Source organism: Pseudophryne corroboree, chromosome 5, assembly GCF_028390025.1.
Source record: "Pseudophryne corroboree isolate aPseCor3 chromosome 5, aPseCor3.hap2, whole genome shotgun sequence".
Classification (NCBI taxonomy): Eukaryota; Metazoa; Chordata; class Amphibia; order Anura; family Myobatrachidae; genus Pseudophryne; species Pseudophryne corroboree.
Genome location: NC_086448.1, coordinates 674781138 through 674803351, shown reverse-complemented (window position 1 = coordinate 674803351; position 22214 = coordinate 674781138).

Sequence of the window (22214 nt, the reverse complement as noted above, 5' to 3'; positions counted from 1 at the left end):
CAAACTTCTGGACTTCAGGAACTGAAGCCAATTCTTTCTGGAAGAAAATCGACAGGGCCGAAATTTGAACCTTAATGGACCCCAATTTGAGGCCCATAGACAGTCCTGTTTGCAGGAAATGCAGGAAACGACCGAGTTGAAATTTCTTCATGGGGCCTTCCTGGCCTCACACCACGCAACATATTTTCGCCACATGTGGTGATAATGTTGTGCGGTCACCTCCTTCCTGGCTTTGACCAGGGTAGGAATGACCTCTTCCGGAATGCCTTTTTCCCTTAGGATCCGGCGTTCAACCGCCATGCCGTCAAACGCAGCCGCGGTAAGTCTTGGAACAGACATGGTACTTGCTGAAGCAAGTCCCTTCTTAGCGGCAGAGGCCATGAGTCCTCTGTGAGCATCTCTTGAAGTTCCGGGTACCAAGTCCTTCTTGGCCAATCCGGAGCCACGAGTATAGTTCTTACTCCTCTACGTCTTATAATTCTCAATACCTTGGGTATGAGAAGCAGAGGAGGGAAGACATACACCGACTGGTACACCCACGGTGTTACCAGAACGTCCACAGCTATTGCCTGAGGGTCTTTTGACCTGGCGCAATACTTGTCCAGTTTTTTGTTCAGGCGGGACGCCATCATGTCCACCTTTGGTCTTTTCCAACGGTTCACAATCATGTGGAAGACTTCCCGATGAAGTCCCCACTCTCCCGGGTGGAGGTTGTGCCTGCTGAGGAAGTCTGCTTCCCAGTTGTCCACTCCCGGAATGAACACTGCTGACAGTGCTATCACATGATTTTCCGCCCAGCGAAAAATCCTTGCAGTTTCTGCCATTGCCCTCCTGCTTCTTGTGCCGCCCTGTCTGTTTACGTGGGCGACTGCCGTGATGTTGTCCCACTGGATCAATACCGGCTGACCTTGAAGCAGAGGTCTTGCTAAGCTTAGAGCATTGTAAATTGCCCTTAGCTCCAGTATATTTATGTGGAGAAAAATCTCCAGACTTGATCACACTCCCTGGAAATTTTTTCCCTGTGTGACCGCTCCCCAGCCTCTCAGGCTGGCCTCCGTGGTCACCAGCATCCAATCCTGAATGCCGAATCTGCGGCCCTCTAGAAGATGAGCACTCTGTAACCACCACAGGAGAGACACCCTTGTCCTTGGAGATAGGGTTATCCGCTGATGCATCTGAAAATGCGATCCGGACCATTTGTCCAGCAGATCCCACTGAAAAGTTCTTGCGTGGAATCTGCCGAATGGAATCGCTTCGTAATAAGCCACCATTTTTCCCAGGACTCTTGTGCAATGATGCACTGACACTTTTCCTGGTTTTAGGAGGTTCCTGACTAGCTCGGATAACTCCCTGGCTTTCTCCTCCGGGAGAAACACCTTTTTCTGGACTGTGTCCAGAACCATCCCTAGGAACAGCAGACGTGTCGTCGGAAACGGCTGCGATTTTGGATATTTAGAATCCACCCGTGCTGTCGTAGAACTACTTGAGATAGTGCTACTCCGACTTCCAACTGTTCTCTGGACCTTGCCCTTATCAGGAGATCGTCCAAGTAAGGGATAATTAAGACGCCTTTTCTTTGAAGAAGAATCATCATTTCGGCCATTACTTTGGTAAAGACCCGGGGTGCCGTGGACAATCCAAACGGCAGCGTCTGAAACTGATAGTGACAGTTCCGTACCACGAACCTGAGGTACCCTTGGTGAGAAGGGCAATTTGGGACATGGAGGTAAGCATCCTTGATGTCCAGGGACACCATATAGTCCCCTTCTTCCTGGTTCGCTATCACTGCTCTGAGTGACTCCATCTTGATTTGAACCTTTGTATGTAAGTGTTCAAAGATTTCCCATTTAGAATAGGTCTCACCGAGCCGTCTGGCTTCAGTACCACAATATAGTGTGGAATAATACCCCTTTCCTTGTTGTAGGAGGGGTACTTTGATTATCACCTGCTGGGAATACAGCTTGTGAATTGTTTCCAATACTGCCTCCCTGTCGGAGGAAGACGTTGGTAAAGCAGACATCAGGAGCCTGCGAGGGGGAGACGTCTCGAATTTCCAGTCTGTACCCCTGGGATACTACTTGTAGGATCCAGGGGTCCACTTGCGAGTGAGCCCACTACGCGCTGAAACTCTTGAGACGACCCCCCACCGCACTTGAGTCCGCTTGTACGGCCCCAGCGTCATGCTGAGGACTTGGCAGAAGCGGTGGAGGGCTTCTGTTCCTGGGAATGGGCTGCCTGCTGCAGTCTTCTTCCCTTTCCTCTATCCCTGGGCAGATATGACTGGCCTTTTGCCCGCTTGCCCTTATGGGGACGAAAGGACTGAGGCTGAAAAGACGGTGTCTTTTTCTGCTGAGATGTGACTTGGGGTAAAAAAGGTGGATTTTCCAGCTGTTGCCGAGGCCACCAGGTCCGATGGACCGACCCCAAATAACTCCTCCCCTTTATACGGCAATACTTCCATGTGCCGTTTGGAATCTGCATCACCTGACCACTGTCGTGTCCATAAACATCTTCTGGCAGATATGGACATCGCACTTACTCTTGATGCCAGAGTGCAAATATCCCTCTGTGCATCTCGCATATATAGAAATGCATCCTTTAAATGCTCTATAGTCAATAAAATACTGTCCCTGTCAAGGGTATCAATATTTTCAGTCAGGGAATCCGACCAAGCCACCCCAGCGCTGCACATCCAGGCTGAGGCGATCGCTGGTCGCAGTATAACACCAGTATGTGTGTATATACCTTTTTAGGATATTTTCCAGCCTCTCAGCTGGCTCCTTGAGGGCGGCCCTATCTGGAGACGGTACCGCCACTTGTTTTGATAAGCGTGTGAGCGCCTTATCCACCCTAAAGGGTGTTTCCCAACGCGCCCTAACTTCTGGCGGGAAAGGGTATACCGCCAATAATTTTCTATCGGGGGAAACCCACGCATCATCACACACTTCATTTAATTTATCTGATTCAGGAAAAACTACAGGTAGTTTTTTCACACCCCACATAATACCCTTCTTGTGGTACTTGTAGTATCAGAAATATGTAACACCTCCTTCATTGCCCTTAACATGTAACGTGTGGCCCTAAAGGAAAATACGTTTGTTTCTTCACCGTCGACACTGGAGTCAGTGTCCGTGTCTGTGTCGACCGACTGAGGTAAATGAGCGTTTTACAGCCCCTGACGGTGTTTGAGACGCCTGGACAGGTACTAATTTGTTTGCCGGCCGTCTCATGTCGTCAACCGACCTTGCAGCGTGTTGACATTATCCCGTAATTCCTTAAATAAGCCATCCATTCCGGTGTCGACTCCCTAGAGAGTGACATCACCATTTCAGGCAATTGCTCCGCCTCCTCACCAACATCGTCCTCATACATGTCGACACACACGTACCGACACACAGCACACACACAGGGAATGCTCTGATAGAGGACAGGACCCCACTAGCCCTTTGGGGAGACAGAGGGAGAGTTTGCCAGCACACACCAAAAACGCTATAATTATACAGGGACAACCTTTATATAAGTGTTTTTCCCTTATAGCATTTTAATATATATATACATATCGCCAAATAAGTGCCCCCCCTCTCTGTTTTAACCCTGTTTCTGTAGTGCAGTGCAGGGGAGAGCCTGGGAGCCTTCCCACCAGCATTTCTGTGAGGGAAAATGGCGCTGTGTGCTGAGGAGAATAGGCCCCGCCCCCTTTTCGGCGGGCTTCTTCTCCCGTTTTTCTGAGACCTGGCAGGGGTTAAATACATCCATATAGCCCCCAGGGGCTATATGTGATGTATTTTTAGCCAGAATAAGGTACTATCATTGCTGCCCAGGGCGCCCCCCCCAGCGCCCTGCACCCTCAGTGACCGCTGCTATGAAGTGTGCTGACAACAATGGCGCATAGCTGCAGTGCTGTGCGCTACCTTATGAAGACTGAAGAGTCTTCTGCCGCCGTTTCTGGACCTCTTCACTTTTCGGCATCTGCAAGGGGGTCGGCGGCGCGGCTCCGGGACGAACCCCAGGGTGAGACCTGTGTTCCGACTCCCTCTGGAGCTAATGGTGTCCAGTAGCCTAAGAAGCCAATCCATCCTGCACGCAGGTGAGTTCACTTCTCTCCCCTAAGTCCCTCGTAGCAGTGAGCCTGTTGCCAGCAGGACTCACTGAAAATAAAAAACCTAACAAACTTTTACTGTAAGCAGCTCTTTAGGAGAGCCACCTAGATTGCACCCTTCTCGGCCGGGCACAAAAATCTAACTGAGGCTTGGAGGAGGGTCATAGGGGGAGGAGCCAGTGCACACCACCTGATCCTAAAGCTTTTACTTTTGTGCCCTGTCTCCTGCGGAGCCGCTAATCCCCATGGTCCTGACGGAGTCCCCAGCATCCACTTAGGACGTCAGAGAAAGACAGATATGCAGCTCCAGGGCGGGAACACTTGCTAGAAATGGCGCCCTGGGGCTGGGGGAGGGGCTTCAGGTCTAAGTCTTATCCCCTCTGCTGGCAAACCCACCGGGTACCGTGGGCGATATAAGAATTGGTTTAGAGAGAAAACCTGACCTGCACCCATGCCCTGGTGATCTAGTGGGATCGTGTCACAACTGAGGGCCTGAGCTGACGGGAGGCAGCCTCAGTTGTAGGGGCTGAGATGTACCGGAACCTGGGAGGTTGTATCAGACCCCTGGACATGTAAGTAGCATGAATAATAACTGCCCGAAGGCGTGACCACGACAACTTGGATAAAAGTCAATGATGTTTATTATGACAACTCCGCAACACAGCAGCAGTAAAAGAAAACGTAAAAGTCAGCAAAGAATAAATACAGTTCCTGGGTACTACAGGATGGCAGGAGCCACAGGGCACTGGTAGTGTGAGATAGTTCTTATGATCTTCTAGATGGAAAGTCCTTACCAGGCCCGACTGTAGCAATGGAGATAACCCAGGATTGTGCCAGCTGGTGTTCCAGGAAAAGCTGGGTTGCTGAAGATAAAACAGCTGCTGTGGATACTGGCTGGAACCAGACTGTTGTTAGCACGGAGTGGATACTGGCTGGAACCAGTTAAATAATAAATGAACTTGGGAGCGATGAAATATGAACTGAAATGTAGAACTTGAGAGCGGAGAAATAATAATACCGGTGGAGAGTGGTAAAGTGTAGAAAGGACACCGGCCCTTTAAGGGAAGCTGTACTCTGCTGGAAGCTGAGCTGGAAGCAGGTAATGTTGTAGCTGGAAACAGATGAATCCACAATGGATTGGAGAGTCAGGCTACACCGCAGGTGGAATGCTGGTGCGGGTCTCTATGGTGGAAGTCTTGAGACAGGAGCTGGAACCTGGAAGACAATCACAGGAGAGAGACAAACAGGAACTAGGTTTGACAACCAAAGCACTGACGCCTTCCTTGCTCAGGCACAGTGTATTTATACCTGCAGCAAGGAAGGGATTGGCTAGGCAATTATGCAGATTATCAATACTGAGAACAGATTGGTGGAAATGATCAGCTGACAGAATCCAAGATGGCTGCGCCCATGCAGACACTTGGAGGGAAGTTTGGTTTGTAATCCATGTGGTAATGAAAACAGTAATGGCGGCGCCGGCCACCGGAGACAGGAGGCGCCAGGCTGACAGATGCACATCCAACCATGCGGACACAGCGGAGGCCGCGGCTGACGTAATCGCCACTCAGACACTCTGCATGCAGAAGTTCAGGGACGGCGGCGGAGGCCGCGGGAGACGCCATGCCAGGTGTAATATGGCGTTTACTGTGACAGTGTCCCAGAGTGACAGGAGAGGATACAGGAATGTACACATCAGGATAACAGATGGGATCCGGTCCTGGAGCGCTGAGCCAGCCTTAGGAGGCATCTGATGGGTAAGAAATGGCGTCCAGATACCCGGATCGTGACAGCACCCCCCCCTTTAGGAGTGGCCCCAGGACACTTCTTTGGCTTTTGAGGAAACTTGGAATGGAATCTCCGGACCAAGGCAGGAGCATGGACATCAGAAGCATTGGTCCATGAACGTTCCTCAGGACCATAACCCTTCCAGTCAATAAGATATTGTAGTTGACCGTAACGGTGACGTGAGTCCAGGATCTTGGCCACTTCATACTCAACGCCTCGTTGAGTTTGGACTTTCGGAGTTGGAGGAAGTGAGGAATGAAACCGATTCAAGATCAGCGGTTTCAACAGGGAAACATGGAATGTCCTGGGTATTTTTAAGAAGGGAGGCAACTGGAGTCTGTAAGCAACAGGATTGATGACTTGTTCAATCTTGAAAGGACCGATATAGCGAGGTGCAAACTTCATACTGGGAACTCTTAACCTCAAATTCTTCGTGGATAACCATACCCGATCACCCACCTTGAGAGCAGGAACTGCTCGACGCTTCTTATCCGCAAACTTCTTGTACCTGAACGATGCCTTGAGCAGAGCTGATCGTACGCTCTTCCAGATATTGGCAAACTGATGCAAGGTGATATCCACTGCGGGAACAGAAGTTGCTGGAAGCGGTTGGAACTCAGGGACTTTAGGGTGGAATCCAAAGTTAGTGAAGAATGGTGTTGAAGCAGATGAAGAATGATACTGGTTGTTATGACAGAACTCGGCCCAGGGAAGTAATTGAACCCAGTCATCTTGAGAGGAGGACACATAGATGCGGAGGAAGGCCTCCAAGTCCTGATTCACCCTCTCGGTTTGACCATTGGTCTGAGGATGGTAAGCCGTGGAAAACTTTAGCTTGACTTGGAGGACTTGACATAAACTTCGCCAGAATTTGGCTGTGAATTGAACTCCTCGATCTGAGATAATTTCTTCAGGAAGACCGTGGAGTCGGAAGATCTCTTGTATGAATACTTGAGCCAACTTGGAAGCTGACGGAAGACCGGTGAGAGGAATGAAGTGTGCCATCTTGGTGAACCGGTCAACTACCACCCAGATGGTATTGAACTTGTTGCACATGGGTAAGTCTGTAATGAAATCCATCGACAAGTGGGTCCATGGTCGACGGGGAACGGATAGTGGAACCAGTTGCCCCGCAGGCGACTGGCGGGATACTTTATGTTGGGCACACTTTGGGCAAGATGCAATAAACTCCAAGACGTCCTTTTTCAGAGTTGGCCACCAATAGGACCTAGAGATAAACTCCAGGGTTTTTTGGATACCTGTATGTCCGGCAAAACGGGAAGCATGGGCCCAATGCATGAGCTTCTTCCTTAGCATCGGCTTCACAAAACTTTTCCCTGATGGGGGCGTAGAGTCCATCCCTACCGTGGAGAATGCCAACGGATTTATAATAGGATGCTTGTCTGAAGACTCTGACTCATTTTCTTGCTCCCATGAGCGGGAAAGGGCATCGGCCTTGCGATTCTGAGAGCCCGGACAGAACTGGAGTTTAAAGTCGAACCTGGAAAAGAAAAGTGCCCATCTGGCCTGACGAGGGTTGAGACATTGTGCGCCCTTCAGGTATAAAAGGTTCTTGTGGTCTGTAAGTATGGTGATTGAATGAGAAGCTCCCTCCAACAGATACCTCCACTCTTCTAGAGCGAGCTTGATGGCTAGCAACTCCTGGTCGCCAATGGCATAGTTGCGCTCAGCTGGGGAGAACTTCCGGGAGAAGAAACTGCAAGGGTGTAAATGGCCATCTTTAGCCCTCTGAGATAACACCGCTCCTACTCCAACGGAAGAGGCATCCACCTCTAAGATGAAAGGAGAGTCGATGTCAGGCTGTTTCAGAACAGGCGCAGAGATGAACCTTTGTTTTAAAAGATGAAATGCTTGCATGGCTTCTTCAGACCACTTGGACGGGTTAGCACCCTTCTTAGTGAAAGCAGTAATAGGCGCCACAATGGTGGAAAAGTCTCGTATAAACTTTCGGTAATAGTTGGCGAACCCTAAGAACCTCTGGACCCCTTTGAGGGTTAAGGGTACCGGCCAATTTTGGATTGCTTGTAGTTTCTCAGGATCCATCTCTAGTCCGGAACCGGACACAATGTACCCTAGAAACGGAATGGACTTGACTTCAAAGACGCATTTTTCTAATTTGCAATAGAGATGATTGACACGGAGACGGGACAGAACCTCTTTAACCCAAAAACGATGTTCCTCTAAATCGTTGGCAAAAATGAGGATATCGTCTAGATAGACCACGACATGACGGTATAGAATGTCTCTGAAGATCTCATTGACAAAATGCTGGAAGACAGCTGGAGCATTGCTCAATCCGAAGGGCATGACGAGGTACTCATAATGTCCGTCACGGGTGTTAAAGGCGGTCTTCCACTCGTCACCCTCACGGATCCGGATGAGATTGTATGCACCTCGCAAGTCCAGCTTTGTAAAGATGGTAGCTCCGCTAACTCTGTCAAAGAGCTCAGTAATCAGGGGTAAAGGATAACGGTTCTTGATGGTAATGTCGTTCAAACCTCTGTAGTCGATGCACGGCCGCAGACCACCATCTTTCTTTTTTACAAAAAAGAAGCCTGCGCCGGCTGGAGAAGAAGGTCGAATGAACCCCTTTGCTAGGTTCTCTTTAATATATTCCTCCATAGAATGCGTCTCAGGCAGAGACAACGGATAAGTTCGGCCTCGAGGTGGAACCTTCCCTGGAACGAGATCAATCGGACAGTCCCATTCTCTATGAGGAGGAAGGATATCAGCAGAAGCTTTACTGAACACATCCGTGAAATCTTGATATGGAGGAGGTGGAACATCAGACGACCTGGGGGAGGAAGAACAGACAGGCAATACTTTAAACAAACATGTCTCAGCACAGGAGGAACCCCATGCCAGGATTTGCGTAGTCGTCCAATCAATTGTAGGATTGTGAAGACGGAGCCATGGAAGGCCCAGGACCACAGGATGTGTGGCTCTTGGAATCACTAAAAAAGAAATAAGTTCGGAATGAAGAACTCCCACTCTCAGACGAACTGGTAGAGTCCTTAAAGAAATAACTGCATCAAAAATTTTGCTGCCATCCACGGCAGTTAAAGAAATGGACGAAGGAAGTCTCTCGGTGGGTAGGGACCACCGTTTAACATAGGCTTCGGTAATAAAGTTCCCAGCTGCTCCGGAATCAAGGAGGGCAATGACGTTCCGATAACGTTGAGCAACTTGAAGCGAGACTGGGAGATTACAATCTTGAGGAGATGGAGAGGAGATCATTACTCCTAGCCGGCCCTCTCCTTGGCGAGCTAGGATTTGGAGTTTCCCGGACGTTTGGGACAGGCATTAATGGTGTGAGACGGAGCTGCACAATAGAGACAGAGAAACTCGGAGAGACGTCTTCGGCGCTCAGCAGGAGTTAAACGGGAACGGCCAAGTTGCATGGGCTCATCTTTAGATGGTGACAGTTGACGAGGAGGAGGAGCAGAAGATTTTGGAGCAGATGATCTTCCACGCTCAGTTGCTCTCTCTCTGAAACGTAAATCAACTTTCGTGCAGAGTGAGATTAGCTCATCTAACTTAGAAGGTAAGTCTCTGGTAGCTAACTCATCTTTAATACGCTCAGATAAGCCATGCCAGAATGCAGCATACAGGGCCTCGTCGTTCCATGCCAGTTCGGATGCCAGGATCTGGAACTGTATCAGATATTGTCCTACAGTACGTGACCCCTGGCGTAAACGGAGAATCTCGGATGAAGCTGAGGTTACCCGGCCTGGCTCGTCGAAGATGCGCCTGAATGTTGACACGAAGGCAGTGTAGGAAGATAGCAGGGTGTCGGACCTCTCCCATAACGGTGATGCCGAATCAAGGGCTGAGCCACTGAGAAGAGAAATAATGTAGGCAATTTTTGTACGGTCACTGGGAAAATTGCCAGGTTGTAGCTCAAACTGAATCTCACACTGGTTGAGAAATCCCCTGCAGAATCTTGGAGATCCGTCAAATTTTGCTGGCGTTGGAAGATGAAGACGTGGAGCAGAAATGGGTAAGGTGGGTGGGGTTATAGCTGGAGTCACTGTGGTTGACGCACCAGACGCGCCTGATCCACGGAGAGTTGTCTGAATCCCATCCAGCCGAGTAGAGAGATCCTGGAGACAGCGGATGATGTGGCCCTGTGCAGCCTCCTGATGTTCTAGTCGGGCTGCCAGTTCTTGCATCGGCCTGGCCGCTTGATCCTGGTCTCCGGCTGGATTCATTAGGTCAGTGCTTACTGTCACAACTGAGGGCCTGAGCTGACGGGAGGCAGCCTCAGTTGTAGGGGCTGAGATGTACCGGAACCTGGGAGGTTGTATCAGACCCCTGGACATGTAAGTAGCATGAATAATAACTGCCCGAAGGCGTGACCACGACAACTTGGATAAAAGTCAATGATGTTTATTATGACAACTCCGCAACACAGCAGCAGTAAAAGAAAACGTAAAAGTCAGCAAAGAATAAATACAGTTCCTGGGTACTACAGGATGGCAGGAGCCACAGGGCACTGGTAGTGTGAGATAGTTCTTATGATCTTCTAGATGGAAAGTCCTTACCAGGCCCGACTGTAGCAATGGAGATAACCCAGGATTGTGCCAGCTGGTGTTCCAGGAAAAGCTGGGTTGCTGAAGATAAAACAGCTGCTGTGGATACTGGCTGGAACCAGACTGTTGTTAGCACGGAGTGGATACTGGCTGGAACCAGTTAAATAATAAATGAACTTGGGAGCGATGAAATATGAACTGAAATGTAGAACTTGAGAGCGGAGAAATAATAATACCGGTGGAGAGTGGTAAAGTGTAGAAAGGACACCGGCCCTTTAAGGGAAGCTGTACTCTGCTGGAAGCTGAGCTGGAAGCAGGTAATGTTGTAGCTGGAAACAGATGAATCCACAATGGATTGGAGAGTCAGGCTACACCGCAGGTGGAATGCTGGTGCGGGTCTCTATGGTGGAAGTCTTGAGACAGGAGCTGGAACCTGGAAGACAATCACAGGAGAGAGACAAACAGGAACTAGGTTTGACAACCAAAGCACTGACGCCTTCCTTGCTCAGGCACAGTGTATTTATACCTGCAGCAAGGAAGGGATTGGCTAGGCAATTATGCAGATTATCAATACTGAGAACAGATTGGTGGAAATGATCAGCTGACAGAATCCAAGATGGCTGCGCCCATGCAGACACTTGGAGGGAAGTTTGGTTTGTAATCCATGTGGTAATGAAAACAGTAATGGCGGCGCCGGCCACCGGAGACAGGAGGCGCCAGGCTGACAGATGCACATCCAACCATGCGGACACAGCGGAGGCCGCGGCTGACGTAATCGCCACTCAGACACTCTGCATGCAGAAGTTCAGGGACGGCGGCGGAGGCCGCGGGAGACGCCATGCCAGGTGTAATATGGCGTTTACTGTGACAGTGTCCCAGAGTGACAGGAGAGGATACAGGAATGTACACATCAGGATAACAGATGGGATCCGGTCCTGGAGCGCTGAGCCAGCCTTAGGAGGCATCTGATGGGTAAGAAATGGCGTCCAGATACCCGGATCGTGACAGATCGCCTGTACTGCCACAGTGTCCACCGCCAGCGCGCGCGGCCCGCCTCCCACTGACCGTGCCGGATCGCGATAAAGACCGGGTCCCGCAAGCGGGATCCACTTACCACCTCCCGAAGCGTGGCCACGCGATCCTGGAGCCCCAGCCGTGTGTGTCTAACGTGAAGAAAAGCAGAGCCTCCGCTGTAGGTACCCGGCAACCAGGGCTCGGGAGTGTACAGCGCCGCTTGGGAGAGTTGGAGCTGCAGCAGTGAATGTCACAAGACATTTACCACCGCTGCTGCCCTTGAAGTCTTCACTTTTTACCTCATAAAAAGCTTTTCTTAGGGCTGCTTGGAGCAGCCCCTCTGTTATGTGCCTGCTTACTGCAGCACCAACTTACAAAACTGAGCTCCTGTGCTGGGAGGCGGGGTGATATAGGAGGCGGCGCTGTGCATTCTGGGAACAGTCAAAGCTTTGAGCCTGTTGGTGCCTCGGATCAAGTTCCTACTCTACACCCCCATTGTCCAATCCTTGTGGAGCCCAGTGTACCCCGCAGCAGAAAATCTGTTTATACTGTATTACATTACTGTGCAAAAGTTTTAGGAAGGTGTGGAAAAAAATGCTGCAAAGTAAGAATGATTTAAAAAAAAAAAAAGTGTTAATAATAAGATTTTACTTACCGGTAAATCTATTGCTCGTAGTCCGTGGTGGATGCTGGGGACTCCGTAAGGACCATGGGGAATAGACGGGCTCCGCAGGAGACAGGGCACTTTAAGAAAGAATTTGGATACTGGTGTGCTCTGGCTCCTCCCTCTATGTCCCTCCTCCAGACCTCAGTTAGAGAAACTGTGCCCGGAAGAGCTGACAGTACAAGGAAAGGATTTTGGAATCCAGGGCAAGACTCATACCAGTCACACCAATCACACCGTATAACTTGTGATAAACTTACCCAGTTAACAGTATGAACAACAACGGAGCATCAGATCAATCCTGATGCAACCACAACATAACCCTTATTTAAGCAATAACTATATATAAGTATTGTAGAAGAAGTCCGCACTTGGGACGGGCGCCCAGCATCCACTACGGACTACGAGAAATAGATTTACCGGTAAGTAAAATCTTATTTTCTCTAATGTCCTAGTGGATGCTGGGGACTCCGTAAGGACCATGGGGATTATACCAAAGCTCCCAAACGGGCGGGAGAGTGCGGATGACTCTGCAGCACCGAATGAGCAAACACAAGGTCCTCCTCAGCCAGGGTATCAAACTTGTAGAACTTTGCAAAAGTGTTCGAACCTGACCAAGCAGCTGCTCGGCAAAGCTGTAATGCCGAGACCCCTCGGGCAGCCGCCCAAGAAGAGCCCACCTTCCTTGTGGAGTGGGCTTTTACTGATTTTGGAAGCGGCAATCCAGCCACAGAATGAGCCTGCTGAATCGTGTTACAGATCCAGCGAGCAATAGTCTGCTTTGAAGCAGGAGCACCCAGCTTGTTGGATGCATACAGGATAAACAGCGACTCAGTTTTCCTGACTCTAGCCGTTCTGGCTACATAAACCTTCAAAGCCCTGACCACATCTAGTAACTCGGAATCCTCCAAGTCACGAGTAGCCACAGGCACCACAATAGGTTGGTTCATATGAAAAGATGACACCACTTTTGGCAGAAATTGTGGACGGGTCCGCAATTCTGCCCTGTCCATATGGAAAACCAGATAGGGGCTTTTATGTGACAAAGCCGCTAATTCTGAGACACGCCTAGCAGAAGCCAAGGCTAATAGCATGACCACCTTCCACGTGAGAAATTTGAACTCCACGGTTTTGAGTGGCTCAAACCAGTGTGACTTCAGGAAACTCAACACCACGTTAAGATCCCAAGGTGCCACTGGAGGCACAAAAGGGGGCTGAATATGCAGCACTCCCTTTACAAACGTCTGAACTTCAGGAAGAGAAGCCAGTTCTTTTTGAAAGAAAATGGATAGGGCCGAAATCTGGACCTTAATGGAACCCAATTTCAGGCCCAAAGTCACTCCCGACTGTAGGAAGTGAAGGAAACGGCCCAGCTGGAATTCCTCCGTAGGGGCATTCCTGGCCTCACACCAAGCAACATATTTTCGCCATATACGGTGATAATGTTTAGCAGTCACGTCCTTCCTAGCCTTTATCAGCGTAGGAATAACCTCATCCGGGATGCCTTTTTCTGCTAGGATCCGGCGTTCAACCGCCATGCCGTCAAACGCAGTCGCGGTATGTCTTGGAACAGACAGGGCCCCTGTTGCAACAAGTCCTGTCTTAGAGGCAGAGGCCATGGGTCCTCTGTGAGCATTTCTTGCAGATCTGGATACCAAGTCCTTCTTGGCCAATCCGGAACAATGAGTATTGTTCTCACTCCTCTTTTTCTTATGATTCTCAGCACCTTGGGTATGAGAGGAAGAGGAGGAAATACATAAACCGACTGGAACACCCACGGTGTCACTAGTGCGTCTACAGCTATCGCCTGAGGGTCTCTTGACCTGGCGCAATACCTCTGTAGCTTTTTGTTGAGGCGGGATGCCATCATGTCCACCTGTGGCAGTTCCCACCGACTTGCAATCTGCGTGAAGACTTCTTGATGAAGTCCCCACTCTCCCGGGTGGAGGTCATGCCTGTTGAGGAAGTCTGCTTCCCAGTTGTCCACACCCGGAATGAACACTGCTGACAGTGCTCTTACGTGATTCTCCGCCCAGCGAAGAATTCTGGTGGCTTCCGCCATCGCCACCCTGCTCCTTGTGCCGCCTTGGCGGTTTACATGAGCCACTGCGGTGATGTTGTCTGACTGAATCAGCCCCTATCGGTCGCGAAGCAGGGTCTCCGCTTGACTTAGGGCGTTGTATATGGCCCTTAGTTCCAGGATATTGATGTGAAGGCAAGTCTCCTGACTTGACCACAGACCTTGGAAATTTCTTCCCTGTGTGACTGCCCCCCACCCTCGGAGGCTTGGATCCGTGGTCACCAGGACCCAGTCCTGAATGCCGAATCTGCGGTCCTCGAGAAGGTGAGCACTCTGCAGCCACCACAGGAGAGACACCCTGGCCCTGGGGGATAGGGTGATCAGCCGATGCATCTGTAGATGTGATCCGGACCACTTGTCCAACAGATCCCATTGAAAGGTCCTCGCATGGAACCTGCAGAAGGGAATGGCCTCGTATGATGCCACCATCTTTCCCAGGACTCGCGTGCAGTGATGCACCGACACCTGTTTTGGTTTTAATAAGTCTCTGACCAGCGCCATGAGCTCCTGAGCCTTCTCCATCGGGAGATAAACCCTCTTCTGGTCTGTGTCCAGAATCATGCCCAGGAAGGGCAGACGAGTCGAAGGAATCAACTGCGACTTTGGAATATTTAGAATCCAGCCGTGTTGTTGTAACACTTCCCGAGAGCGTGCTACACTGATCAGCAACTGCTCTCTGGACCTCGCCTTTATGAGGAGCTCTTCCAAGTATGGGATAATTGTGACCCCTTGCTTTCGCAGGAGCACCATCATTTCCGCCATTACCTTGGTAAATATTCTCGGTGCCGTGGAGAGACCAAACGGCAACGTCTGGAATTGGTAATGACAATCCTGTACCACAAATCTGAGGTACGCCTGATGAGGCGGATAAATGGGGACATGAAGGTATGCATCCTTTATGTCCAGAGACACCCTAAAATCCCCCCCTTCCAGGCTTGCGATGAGCGCTCTGAGCGATTCCATCTTGAACTTGAACCTTTTCAGGTATATGTTCAGGGATTTTAAATTCAATATGGGTCTGACCGAACCGTCCGGTTTCGTTACCACAAACATGGTCGAATAAATAAGAATTTACTTACCGATAATTCTATTTCTCGTAGTCCGTAGTGGATGCTGGGGACTCCGTCAGGACCATGGGGAATAGCGGCTCCGCAGGAGACAGGGCACAAAAATAAAGCTTTAGGATCAGGTGGTGTGTACTGGCTCCTCCCCCTATGACCCTCCTCCAAGCCTCAGTTAGGATACTGTGCCCGGACGAGCGTACACAATAAGGAAGGATATTGAACCCCGGGTAAGACTCATACCAGCCACACCAATCACACCGTATAACTTGTGATCTGAACCCAGTTAACAGTATGACAAACGTAGGAGCCTCTGAACAGACGGCTCACAACAAATAACAACCCGATTTTTTTGTAACAATAACTATGTACAAGTATTGCAGACAATCCGCACTTGGGATGGGCGCCCAGCATCCACTACGGACTACGAGAAATAGAATTATCGGTAAGTAAATTCTTATTTTCTCTAACGTCCTAAGTGGATGCTGGGGACTCCGTCAGGACCATGGGGATTATACCAAAGCTCCCAAACGGGCGGGAGAGTGCGGATGACTCTGCAGCACCGAATGAGAGAACTCAAGGTCCTCCTCAGCCAGGGTATCAAATTTGTAGAATTTTGCAAACGTATTTGCCCCTGACCAAGTAGCAGCTCGGCAGAGTTGTAATGCCGAGACTCCCCGGGCAGCCGCCCAGGATGAGCCCACCTTCCTTGTGGAATGGGCCTTGACAGATTTAGGTTGTGGCAAGCCTGCCACAGAATGTGCAAGTTGAATTGTGCTGCAAATCCAACGAGCAATCGTCTGCTTAGAAGCAGGAGCACCCATCTTGTTGGGTGCATACAATATAAGCAGTGAGTCAGACTTTCTGACTCCCGCCGTTCTTGAAATATATATTTTCAATGCCCGGACCACGTCCAACAACTTGGAATCCTCCAACTCGTTAGTAGCCGCAGGCACCACAATAGGCTGGTTCAGGTGAAACGCTGACACCACCTTAGGCAGAAAATGAGGACGCGTCCGCAGTTCTGCCCTGTCCGTATGGAAAATCAGATATGGGCTCTTATATGATAAAGCCGCCAATTCTGATACTCTCCTGGCTGAAGCCAGGGCCAGTAGCATGGTTACTTTCCATGTGAGATACTTCAGCTCCACCGATTTGAGCGGCTCAAACCAATGGGATTTGAGAAAATCCAAGACTACATTAAGATCCCACGGTGCCACTGGGGGCACAACCGGGGGCTGTATATGTAGTACTCCTTTTACAAAAGTCTGGACTTCAGGAACTGAAGCCAATTCTTTCTGGAAGAAAATCGACAGGGCCGAAATTTGAACCTTAATGGACCCCAATTTGAGGCCCATAGACAATCCTGTTTGCAGGAAATGTAGGAATCGACCCAGTTGAAATTCCTCCGTGGGGGCCTTCCTGGCCTCACACCACGCAACATATTTTCTCCAAATGCGGTGATAATGTTGTGCAGTCACCTCCTTCCTGGCTTTTACCAGTGTAGGAATGACCTCTTCCGGAATGCCTTTTTCCTTTAGAATTCGGCGTTCAACCGCCATGCCGTCAAACGCAGCCGCGGTAAGTCTTGGAATAGACACGGTCCCTGCTGAAGCAGGTCCCGTCTTAGAGGTAGAGGCCACGGATCCTCCGTGAGCATCTCTTGAAGTTCCGGGTACCAAGTTCTTCTTGGCCAATCCGGAGCCACTAGTATCGTTCTTACTCCCTTCTGCCGTATAATTCTCAGTACTTTTGGTATGAGAGGCAGAGGAGGGAACACATACACTGACTGGAACACCCACGGTGTTACCAGAGCGTCCACAGCTATTGCCTGAGGATCTCTTGACCTGGCGCAATACCTGTCCAGTTTTTTGTTGAGGCGGGACGCCATCATATCCACCATTGGTTTTTCCCAACGGTTCACAATCATGTGGAAGACTTCTGGATGAAGTCCCCACTCTCCCGGGTGTAGATCGTGTCTGCTGAGGAAGTCTGCTTCCCAGTTGTCCACTCCCGGAATGAATACTGCTGACAGTGCTATCACATGATCTTCCGCCCAGCGAAGAATCCTTGCAGCTTCTGCCATTGCTGTCCTGCTTCTTGTGCCGCCCTGTCTGTTTACGTGGGCGACTGCCGTGATGTTGTCCGACTGGATCAACACCGGCTGACCCTGAAGCAGGGGTTTTGCCAGACTTAGAGCATTGTAAATCGCTCTTAGCTCCAGTATATTTATGTGAAGAGACATCTCCAGGCTTGACCATACTCCCTGGAAGTTTCTTCCTTGTGTGACCCCTCCCCAGCCTCTCAGACTGGCATCCGTGGTCACCAGGACCCAGTCCTGTATGCCGAATCTGCGGCCCTCTAACAGATGAGCACTCTGCAACCACCACAGAAGAGACACCCTTGTCCGTGGCGATAAGGTTATCCGCTGATGCATCTGCAGATGCGATCCGGACCATTTGTCCAGCAGATCCCACTGAAAAGTTCGTGCGTGGAATCTGCCGAATGGAATCGCTTCGTAAGAAGCCACCATCTTTCCCAGGACTCTTGTGCATTGATGTACAGACACTGTCCCTGGTTTTAGGAGGTTCCTGACAAGTTCGCATAACTCCCTGGCTTTCTCCTCCGGAAGAAACACCTTTTTCTGAACCGTGTCCAGAATCATTCCCAGGAACAGCAGACGTGTTGTCGGGGTCAACTGAGATTTTGGAAAATTCAGAATCCACCCGTGTTGTTGCAGCACTACTTGGGTTAGTGCTACTCCGTCCTCCAGCTGTTCTCTGGACCTTGCCCTTATCAGGAGATCGTCCAAGTAAGGGATCATTAATACGCCTCTTCTTCGCAGAAGAATCATCATTTCGGCCATTACCTTGGTAAAGACCTGAGGTGCCGTGGACAATCCAAACGGCAGCGTCTGAAACTGATAATGACAGTTTTGCACCACGAACCTGAGGTACCCTTGATGTGAAGGGCAAATTGGGACATGCAGGTAAGCATCCTTTATGTCCAGGGACACCATAAAGTCCCCTTCTTCCAGATTCGCTATCACTGCTCTGAGTGACTCCATCTTGAACTTGAATTTTTGTATGTACAGGTTCAAAGATTTCAGATTTAGAATAGGTCTTACCGAGCCGTCCGGCTTCGGTACCACAAATAGCGTGGAATAATACCCCTTTCCCTGTTGTAGGAGGGGTACCTTGACTATCACCTGCTGAGCAAACAGCTTGTGAATGGCTTCCAATACCGTCGCCCTGTCTGAGGGAGACGTTGGCAAAGCAGACTTTAGGAACCGGCGAGGGGGAGACTTCTCGAATTCCAACCTGTAACCCTGAGATACTACCTGCAGAATCCAGGGGTCCACCTGTGAGCAAGCCCACTGTGCGCTGAAATTCTTGAGTCGACCCCCCACCGTTCCTGAGTCCGCTTGTAAGGCCCCAGCGTCATGCGGAGGGCTTTGCAGAACCCTGGGAAGGCTTCTGTTCCTGGGCAGGGGCTGCTTGCTGCCCTCTCTTACCCCTTCCTCTGCCCCTAGGCAGATATGACTGTCCTTTTGTCCGCTTGTTCTTATAGGACCGAAAGGACTGCGGCTGAAAAGACGGTGTCTTTTTCTGTTGGGAGGGGGTCTGAGGTAAAAAGGTGGATTTTCCGGCAGTTGCCGTGGCCACCAGATCCGATAGACCGACGCCAAATAATTCCTCCCCTTTATACGGCAATACTTCCATATGTCGTTTGGAATCCGCATCACCTGACCACTGTCGCGTCCATAAACTCCTTCTGGCAGATATGGACATCGCATTTACTCTCGATGCCAGAGTGCAAATATCTCTCTGCGCATCTCGCATATAAAGGAAAGCATCCTTTAATTGCTCTATAGTCAATAAAATACTGTCCCTATCCAGGGTATCAATATTTTCAGTCAGGGAATCCAACCAGACGACCCCAGCACTGCACATCCAGGCTGAGGCGATGGCCGGTCGCAGTATAACACCAGTATGTGTGTATATACTTTTTAGGGTAGTTTCCAGTCTCCTATCTGCTGGATCCTTGAGGGCGGCCGTATCCGGAGACGGTAACGCCACTTGTTTTGATAAGCGTGTGAGCGCCTTATCCACCCTAGGGGGTGTTTCCCAGCGCGCCCTAACCTCTGGCAGGAAAGGGTATAATGCTAATAACTTTTTTGAAATTAGCATTTTTCTATCTGGGTTAAACCACGCTTCATCACATACATCATTTAATTCCTCTGATTCAGGAAAAACTACAGGTAGTTTTTTCACCCCCCACATAATACCCCTTTTTGTGGTACTTGCAGCATCAGAGATATGCAAAGCCTCCTTCATTGCCGTGATCATATAACGTGTGGCCCTACTTGAAAATACGTTTGTTTCATCACCGTCGACACTAGATTCAGTGTCTGTGTCGACCGACTGAGGTAAAGGGCGCTTTACAGCCCCTGACGGTGTCTGAGACGCCTGGGCAGGTACTAACTGGTTTGCCGGCCGTCTCATGTCGTCAACTGATTTTTGTAATGTGCTGACATTATCACGTAATTCCATAAACAAAGCCATCCATTCCGGTGTCGACTCCCTGGGGGGTGACATCACCATTATCGGCAATTGCTCTGCCTCCACGCCAACATCGTCCTCATACATGTCGACACACACGTACCGACACACAGCAGACACACAGGGAATGCTCTTATCGAAGACAGGACCCCACTAGCCCTTTGGGGAGACAGAGGGAGAGTTTGCCAGCACACACCCAAGCGCTATAATATATATGGGAACAACCTTATATAAGTGTTGTTCCTTATAGCAGCTTAAATATATCCAGTATATCGCCAAAAAATGCCCCCCCTCTCTGTTTTACCCTGTTTCTGTAGTGCAGTGCAGGGGAGAGTCCTGGGAGCCTTCCTCACAGCGGAGCTGAGCAGGAAAATGGCGCTGTGTGCTGAGGAGAATAAGCCCCGCCCCCTATTTCGGCGGGCTTTCCTCCCGTGGATTTAGATAACTGGCATGGGTTAAATACATACATATAGCCTTAATGGCTATATGTGATGTATTCTTTTGCCTTAAGGTAATAAAATATTGCTGCCCAGGGCGCCCCCAGCAGCGCCCTGCACCCTCCGTGACCGCTTGGTGTGAAGTGTGTGACAACAATGGCGCACAGCTGCAGTGCTGTGCGCTACCTTCATGAAGACTGAAGAGCCTTCTGCCGCCTGTTTCCGGACCTTCAATCTTCAGCATCTGTAAGGGGGGTCGGCGGCGCGGCTCCGGGACGAACCCCAGGGTGAGACCTGTGTTCCGACTCCCTCTGGAGCTAATGGTGTCCAGTAGCCTAAGAATCCAATCCATCCTGCACGCAGGTGAGTTGAAATTCTCTCCCCTAAGTCCCTCGATGCAGTGAGCCTGTTGCCAGCAGGACTCACTGAAAATAAAAAACCTAAAAAACTTTTTCTAAGCAGCTCTTTAAGAGAGCCACCTAGATTGCACCCTGCTCGGACGGGCACAAAAACCTAACTGAGGCTTGGAGGAGGGTCATAGGGGGAGGAGCCAGTACACACCACCTGATCCTAAAGCTTTATTTTTGTGCCCTGTCTCCTGCGGAGCCGCTATTCCCCATGGTCCTGACGGAGTCCCCAGCATCCACTTAGGACGTTAGAGAAATAACCCTTTCCTTGTTGAAGGAGGGGAACCTTGACCACCACCTGCTGAAGATACAATTTGTGAATTGCAGCTAACACTATTTCCCTCTCTAAGGGGGAAGCTGGCAGGGCCAATTTGAGGTATCGGTGAGGGGGCATCTCTTCGAATTCCAGCTTGTATCCCTGAGACACAATCTCTAGTGCCCAAGGATCCACCTGGGAGTGAACCCACTTGTGGCTGAAATTTTGGAGATGCGCCCCCACCGGGCCTAGCTCCGCCTGTGGAGCCCCAGCGTCATGCGGTGGATTTAGTGGAAGCCGGGTAGGACTTCTGTTCCTGGGAACTAGCTGTGTTGTGCAGCATCTTTCCTCTGCCCCTGCCTCTGGCAAGAAAGGACGCACCTCGGACTTTCTTGCCTTTTTGTGATCGAAAGGACTGCATTTGGTAATACGGTGCTTTCTTAGGTTGTGAGGGAACATATGGCAAAAAATTTGACTTTCCAGCAGTAGCTGTGGAGACCAGGTCCGAGAGACCCTCCCCAAACAACTCCTCACCCTTGTAAGGTAAAACCTCCATGTGCCTTTTTGAGTCGGCATCGCCTGTCCATTGCCGAGTCCACAGGACCCTTCTGGCAGAAACCGACATTGCATTTATTCTAGAGCCCAGAAGGCTAATGTCTCTTTGAGCATCTCTCATATATAGGACAGCGTCTTTTATATGCCCCAGGGTCATTAATATAGTATCCTTGTCCAAGATATCAAGTTCCTCAGATAAGGTATCCGTCCATGCTGCTACAGCACTACACACCCAGGCCGACGCAATTGCCGGCCTTAGTAAGGTACCTGAATGTATATAAATGGACTTCAGGGTACCCTCTTGCTTTCTATCCGCAGCATCTTTAAGGGTGGCCGTATCCTGTGACGGCAGGGCTACCCTCTTGGATAAGCGTGTGAGCTTTGTCCACCCTAGGGGAGGATTCCCAGCGTAACCTGTCCGTTGGCGGGAAAGGATACGCCATAAGCATCCTTTTGGAAATCTGCAGTTTTTTATCTGGAGATTCCCAACCCTTTTCACATAACTCATTTAGCTCATGTGAAGGGGGAAAGGTCACCACCTGCCTTTTTTCCCCATACATATGAACCCTCTTGTCAGGGACTGGGGTTTCCTCTGTGATGTGCAACACCTCCTTCATTGCTATAATCATATAACGTATAGCTTTAGCCAATTTAGGCTGTAACTTTGCATCATCATAGTCGATACTGGAGTCAGAATCCGTGTCGGTATCTGTGTCAACAATTTGGGATAGTGGGCACTTC